Source organism: Propithecus coquereli, unplaced genomic scaffold (genome assembly GCF_000956105.1).
Source record: "Propithecus coquereli isolate 6110/MARCELLA unplaced genomic scaffold, Pcoq_1.0 Scaffold142, whole genome shotgun sequence".
NCBI lineage: Eukaryota > Metazoa > Chordata > Mammalia > Primates > Indriidae > Propithecus > Propithecus coquereli.
In genome coordinates, this window is record NW_012138525.1 from 2,234,416 (window position 1) to 2,241,517 (window position 7,102).

The following is a 7,102-nucleotide window of genomic DNA, read 5'->3' on the forward strand; positions in this document are numbered from 1 at the left end:
AAAAAAAAAAAAAAGAGAAAACAAAAAGCAAGTAAGTCCCAGGAGCCACGAGGGAGGTACACGGGCTGTGCCTTCCACAATCACAATCGTCCCTCCATTTAACAGAAAACCTTGGAAAGACCACGAAGAAAGAAGCCTCCTCCCTCTGCCACTTTCTGATTTTCTACAGGCATCTATGAGTCCACTGGCACTTTCCTCTCACTTACTCACTCACTCACTCATTCAAACACTGTGTGCCCTCCAAGGGTGAGTACTGCGTGCCAGGCCCTGAGAACTAAGAGCTTCAGTGCCTTTTACTCTACACCCAAACTTGGCTATAGGTGCTAAGCTTGATAATAAGTGTCCGTTACCTCCCCCTGCAAGGAATGTACGGAAAAGAAAGCTAAAGCATTGGTTTAGGCACACTGATAATATGTCCTTGGTGATTCCAGGACAGTAACTGTAAAAACACCCACAGACTAGTCAAACGCACTTGGTGGCAGCTGTGCAGGAAGGTCTGCCATTCCATCATCCCACCCCGAACCCACAGAGGAGCATATCCAATGTGTTGGGGAGGCACTGTACCCCAAAATGATTTTAAAGATAAAACTATATTATGGTCCAAACAAAGCACAGGGAGCAAAGATCAATTACAAACTGGGGCCCAAAACAGTGAGCTGGAAGACACGGACTCCACCACCCCAAGTGGACTTCGCTGGGTGTGCTCGCCCAAGCCAGGGGTATCCACCCCTTCATTCGTTTAACAAATATCAGCTGATACCTAAGATCTGCCAGTCACTGCAGGGCAGATAAGCATGCAATTCGTATCGGGAAATGCTCAGAGAACGCACATGATGCCAAGGGATGGGCGCCACAAGCTGGATCCTTGTAACTGGGGACACATCGAGTGGTCAGCTCAGCATCCCTTCTTCAGGGAAATTCTCCTCTCCTCCCCACGTGGGTTCGGCCATCCTGGCTGGACACTTAACTCCCTTCTCTCACTCAGATCCAAGTTCATTCAGCTGTGGCCAAGGGAAGAGGCCAAGGAATGCCAGGGTGTTTGAAAATGTGCAGGAGCATTTTTGACTGTCACAATGGTGGGAGTGCTGCCCACATTCTGTGGCCAAGCCCAGGGTTGCTAACTGTGCTAGTGTGTAGGCGAGTCTGGCCCAAGGAAGAAAGAGAGCAGCAAAGACGTTCCCAAGCGCTCCCTGCTCCCCAAGTCTGTCAGAAGCCACTCGACACCACGAGCCCTCCCCAGAGTCTGCCTCCCGTACCAGGAGCAAAGCGTAGCAATGACCATGGGAACTGGCCCCAAGCGTCCGAATCCTGATTCTGGTGCCCGAGACACACCCTCTATCTCTAAACTCCCTCCCCGACGCTGGCTCCAGCGGGTTTCTACCCTGCCTCCCCCCGAGTCATAACTAAGAACAGCATCCTGCTCCAGGCTGGACTGTAAGTCCCTTGAGGACAGAGTCTGGGTATCAGCTGCTTCAGAATGACGAGTAGTTAATAGGCTCTGAAATGTAAATCAACTCGAAATTCTCCATTAAAACTGGGTGAGAGGTAGGTTTGAGACACTTCTATCAGATGGAACCAATATCTTGAAATAGAAAAGAACACTTGGGCAGAAACCCCCAATACCTACACACACTTTAACAAAAGCCCTTGCCATGGTCACCATAGTGACAGCCACCCGAGGCCCTGGCCTCACAGAGCTTCCAGTCTAGAACAGGGGCCAGGAACAGTGGCCAGGGCCCCAGCCAACAGCCTGGTTTTATATGGTCCTCAAGCTATTAATGAAAACGATATATACTTTTTTACATGTTTTATATTTGCTTAAAAAAAACAAAGACTATGCAACAGAGAGTGCACAGCCCACAAAGCCACAGGTGGAAAAAGCTTGCTGACCCTGAGTCTAAAAGGAATCGCCACAGGGGCGGGGCGGGGGCGCAGGGAGAGGGACAGAACCTGTGCCTGTCTTGCGCTGGCTGGATACTACTCCACGGTCTGTGGAGGGGCTACTTTGGGCCTTTCTAGTTAACTCTCTTTACAAATCACGGTGGCTGGTTGAACAGGTTTGTAAAGAGCGTTAGACAGTCTCTCAACCAAGATGTCCACATCCTCACTCTCAGAACCTGTATGTTACCTTTACACAGCAAAAGGGATTTTGCAGACGTGGATAAGAGTCTTGGGATGGGGAGATTATCCATCCTGGATTATCCCAGTACGAGTAAGCCCAGGGGAGTCACAAAGGTCCTTACGACGGGGGAGGGATGACCGAAGTCAGAGGTGAGACAGGAAGCAGAGGCTGGAGTATCGCTCTTTGAAGACAGACAAAGGGACCAGAGAGCCAAGGATGCGCGGCCTCTGGAATCCGGAAAGGCAGGGACACGGATTCTCCTCTAGACTCCAGAAGGTACAGCTCTGCTGACACCCTGATTTTAGCCGCCCTGAGACCCACTTCAGGCTTCTGACCTCCAGAACTCTAAGAGAATAAATTTGTGTTGCTTAAGCCATTAAATGTGTGGTAATTTGCTACAAAAGCAATAGGAAAGTAATACACTCATTTATTACCACATTTTTATTGGGCACTACCACGTGCCCAACACGAAGCTGGGCCTGGGCTACAGCACAGGACGAGCTGGATGGAACCCCAGCCCCATATCCACCCGGAGATGGCGGAGTCTATGCGCTACTCATGCATGCCAACATGCCTGGCTAATTCTTTAATTTTTTTGTAGAGACGCCGTCTCACTATGTTGCCCAGGTTGATCTCGAACTCCTGACTTCAAGCGATCCTCCCCCCTCAGCCTCCCAAAGTGCTGGGATTACAGGCGTGAGCCACTGTGCCTGGCCATGACTGATTTCTTATTTTCTTAAATCAAACGCCATTTAATTCTGAAACTTGACCAGAAATACATTTGTCTCTATAAATATTGCTAAAAAGTCTTCCTAAAATGTGTTAGTCCTAGCTTCTGCTAGGTCACTCATACAAACAGATCTTTCTTTGACCCTGCACCAACAGAGCCTGTGGGCAGAGGTTAAAGCGACACAAACAACTCTCCGTGCATCTACTTGGTGCACACCATACTTCTCTGAGAAGGTTTCATTCCCACCCCCAACCTGCACCCTGAAAAAAAAGTAAGGAAAATCTCTGCTCAACTATGAGCCACTCTCCTGGGAATTTAGACTGTGTCTGAGAGATGTTAGTTGGTCTATAACTTTAATTATATCCTCCCAGTAAATCGAACCATCCTACAAATACTAATTGGGCACCTGCTATGTTCCAGGTGAAATGTTTTCTACCCCATGGCCACAGAGCCTTGGTGAAGCCAGTAAAAGGAACACACTGGACTAACACCTCTACTAAACCTCCACACACTATTTTTAGTGCACCCCCACCTTTTGACTAACTTTTGCACTCTGGGGCACACTATTGGCCTCTCTAGACCTCAGTTTCCCCATCTGTTGAAGGAGGGGCCTGGTTCTACAAGCCTACCAAACTGACAGCCCACAGCCACACAATTACAAATGACTTGCCGTCACATCAGCCATCTCACCACACACCTGGGACTGGACTCTATACTGCTGTACAACCCGGGACACTAATCAGCGATGAACCGAGCCACCACTGCTATGGAAGCAGCACCTATTCGGGAGGGACCTGATAACTTGTACATTCAAATTCCCCACGGGGGAAGATTGCCACGATTTTTCCATAGAGCAGGCGCTGGCAAAATACAGGCAGCCTGAAGAATGTGCAAAAGAGGCCGCATGTGGCCCACAAAGCCAAAAATGTTTAAAATGTGGCCCTTTACAAAGTAAGTTTACAGATACCTGCCTTAGAGCATTCAGGAGTTCTTTCATTAAGCCAAATTCCACTGGACATAACTCCAAAATAAAAATACAATCGTTAGGATTTCCTCCAATTGTACATATCTCCACTGAAGCAGTGCCGCATTTGGGGCCTGGCCCAGCCCACACCCATCTGGCTCCTCTGCTCGTCAGCTGGTTTGCACAAACATCAGGCCAGGATCACTGCTGCTAGGGCCTTAGCCAGCTTCCAAGTATCTGCTGAGCTGCCATCAACACACACACACACACACACACACACACACACACACGCGCGCGCTAGACTAGCCTCATCCGATAGCAGGAAGAAAGCACAGGCCAACATCTGGGTGTGAATCAGGAAGGTGTCTGAGGCATGAGAACACGCTTTTCGGCAGGTCAGAGGCATTTTCATCGAGTTGAACTCATTCCTGGATCTGAAGGACAAGAACTGGCCAAGACACGCTGAGTCCTCAAAGACGAGCGTGAGTCGAACCTGGCTCATAGCCATGGCTTTCCCATTGCCTTCTCTCCCTTTTGCAGGCAACAGAATCCTTTTTCTCTCCAAACAAAATCTAATTTGGAACCCCAGTACTGCATATTGTAACACACATAAGCCCACGACACCTGCCAGAGAGGGGTCCAGCCTGTGTCCGTTGTGACCCCTGCTTTCCTACAGCAGCCGTCCTGTGGGATCCATTTTGAAATTTGCTGGACTAAAAGAAAATATTGCTACTGGATGAAAAAAGGGCCTAAAATCCACATAAAGATAGCTTTGGGGAATGAATGAAGAAAAGGACGTTTAAAAATGAATTCAGGTCTGCACGTTTTGGCATATAATCTAAAGAAGTGCTGTAACGCCCACGCTTCGCTGGAACAAAAACAACCAGAAAGATTCTCCAACGAAGGGAAGAAAACACCTAAGCCCCGCCTCTCCAGACAGCACCCGCCCACCTGCCAAACAGGTTCCTGAGACAGGCTGCTATCTGTCCACCAGAAGGAAAATCTCCCTGATCTCTAACTTATCAAGAGCCATTTCCGGGCAACAGGATTAATTTCACACCACACTTGGGTACCAGCCAGCATCAGATGCCTGATCAGGTGACCCGGGCCTGTACCTCACCAGGAACCACTACAGCTGCACATTCAGGGCTAATCACAGTGGCCGCCAGCACTCCTGGGAGCTGTGTACCCTGCTGAGTGCTCAGTGCTCTGACTCCTCCCCACAACCCTTCCTGGAAGATACTACTGCCGGCAGCCTGTGTGGCAGAGAAGGACGTTAAGTTTCGGTAAGGATAGAGGAGTAACTTGTCCAAGGTCACAGAGCTGCCAGGCTTGGAGCCCAGGCTGGACAACACCAGGCCGCAGACGAGACGCCCAGGGCGACCACGAACTCCACGGTCCTGTCGCTGCATCTGCTTCCCCCGTAAGACGCAGACAGTCACGACATGAGCCAACCCAGGCTCAACAGCTACTTTCTGGATTGTACAGATGATGGTACCAGACAACTTCAAAGGCAAGTATTTTATTTACGCCTTGCCCCCAACCGCCGGATTTTCATCCAAGCCAAACCCAATCTTTTCACGGGCCCCCCTGATTCTGGTAACAGTGGGTCACAATCATCTGCTTTCTTAAGCAGTCCTCACGCTCAGGACACCTAGAGACGGCTCTTCCCTCCAGTCACTGATACTGACGAAGGACCACGGTGTGCCCAGCCTGAGCCCTGCCCTCGCAGAGCACGGTCACGCGGGGGACACACGATGAGTTCAGCTAAGTGTCACGGCTGGCTGTGGGGCATAAGCAGAAGCCCCCAAGCTGGGGGTGAGGAGAAAGGAAGGTGGGATGTCTCTGTATGCAAGGAATGGGGAGACCCCACTGTGAGACAAAACATACCAAGCATCGTGATCTGACAGGATGGAAACCAACGGCGGGCTGGATAAACGCTTCGGGAAACAACCACGTGGGCCAGGAAAGACGTGATCATTACATGTGTACTTGTTAAGTCTCAAAAAGTCAAGAACCGTCACCACGAAATCCAGGTACAAGATTAACGTCTGTCTTCTCCAACCTGCCAGTGCCTTGCAAAAAAGAACTTTAACATAAGGCAGGCTACATCACCCACTTCAAATATGCAAGTGTTTACTGACCAATGTGTGCCAGACCCTGTGCCACTAGGTGCTGGGGACGACGAGATTCCACCCTTGCACTCCAGGAGCAGGAGGAGTCTGCAAACTTTTTCTGTGAAGGGCCAGACAGTAAACGTATTTGGCTTTTGGCTTTGCTGGCCACAGTCTCTGCAGCAACTACTCAACTCCGCCCAGCGCTGTTCTCGTAGAGGGAAAGTAATCACACATAATACATAAACAAAGGGGCACAGCTGTGTTCCAGTAAATCTTTATTTACAAAAACAGGAGGCGGGCAGGAATCCAGGCTGCAGTTTGCTGACCCCTGGTTTAGAGGATGAAGCAAATATGGAAATAAATACTGTGCAATATGATGAATATTGAACAAAAAGGATTTCGTGTATGTACCAGGATGGGGGAATCCTAACCGGGTTTTGAAGCGAAACTTCTGCTGCCTTGTTCAGCAATAGCTTGACCCAACACTTGCCACACCTCCAGCTTCTAAAAAATCCCTACGCAGCATGGTCAGAAAGCAGGGGTGGCTTTCAAGAAGCCACAGAGCACCCGCTTCTCTCCATTCCTTAGGAGTCAGGAGCTGGCCCATCTGGAAACTGAAGCCAAGGCTAAGCTGTAGCATGATCCCGTCATTCCACCTGCAGAAGCCCAAACAGGTGAGGTTCCTGCAGAGTGCAGCACAGACCTTGCTAGGGACAAACTGCTTGAAAATAAGGTGTGAGGGAACAACAGAGGGGTGGGAGTGGGTTTTCCGGTAACCCAGTGTTCCTTATGGGAGATGTTAGCCACTGCCAGAAGACCACATCCCCCTGAGAAGACAGCACATTTAGAAAGCAACAGAAATTTAAAACAAGGATAAAAAATAAAAATTAAAAATTATGGCCAGCATAGCACTCTGGGAGGCGGATGTGGGAGGATCGCCTGAAATCAGTTCAAGACCAGCCTGAGCAAGAGCGAGACCCCGTCTCTACTGGGAAAAAAAAAAAAAAAAAAAAAAAAAAAAAAAAAAACGGAAGAAATTAGCCAGGTGTGGTGGCAGGTGCCTGTAGTCCCAGCTACTCGGGAGGCCGAGGCAGGAGGATCGCTTGAGCCCAGGAGTTCAAGGTTACAGTGAGCTATGATCAGGCCCACTGCACTCCAGCCAGGGTGAC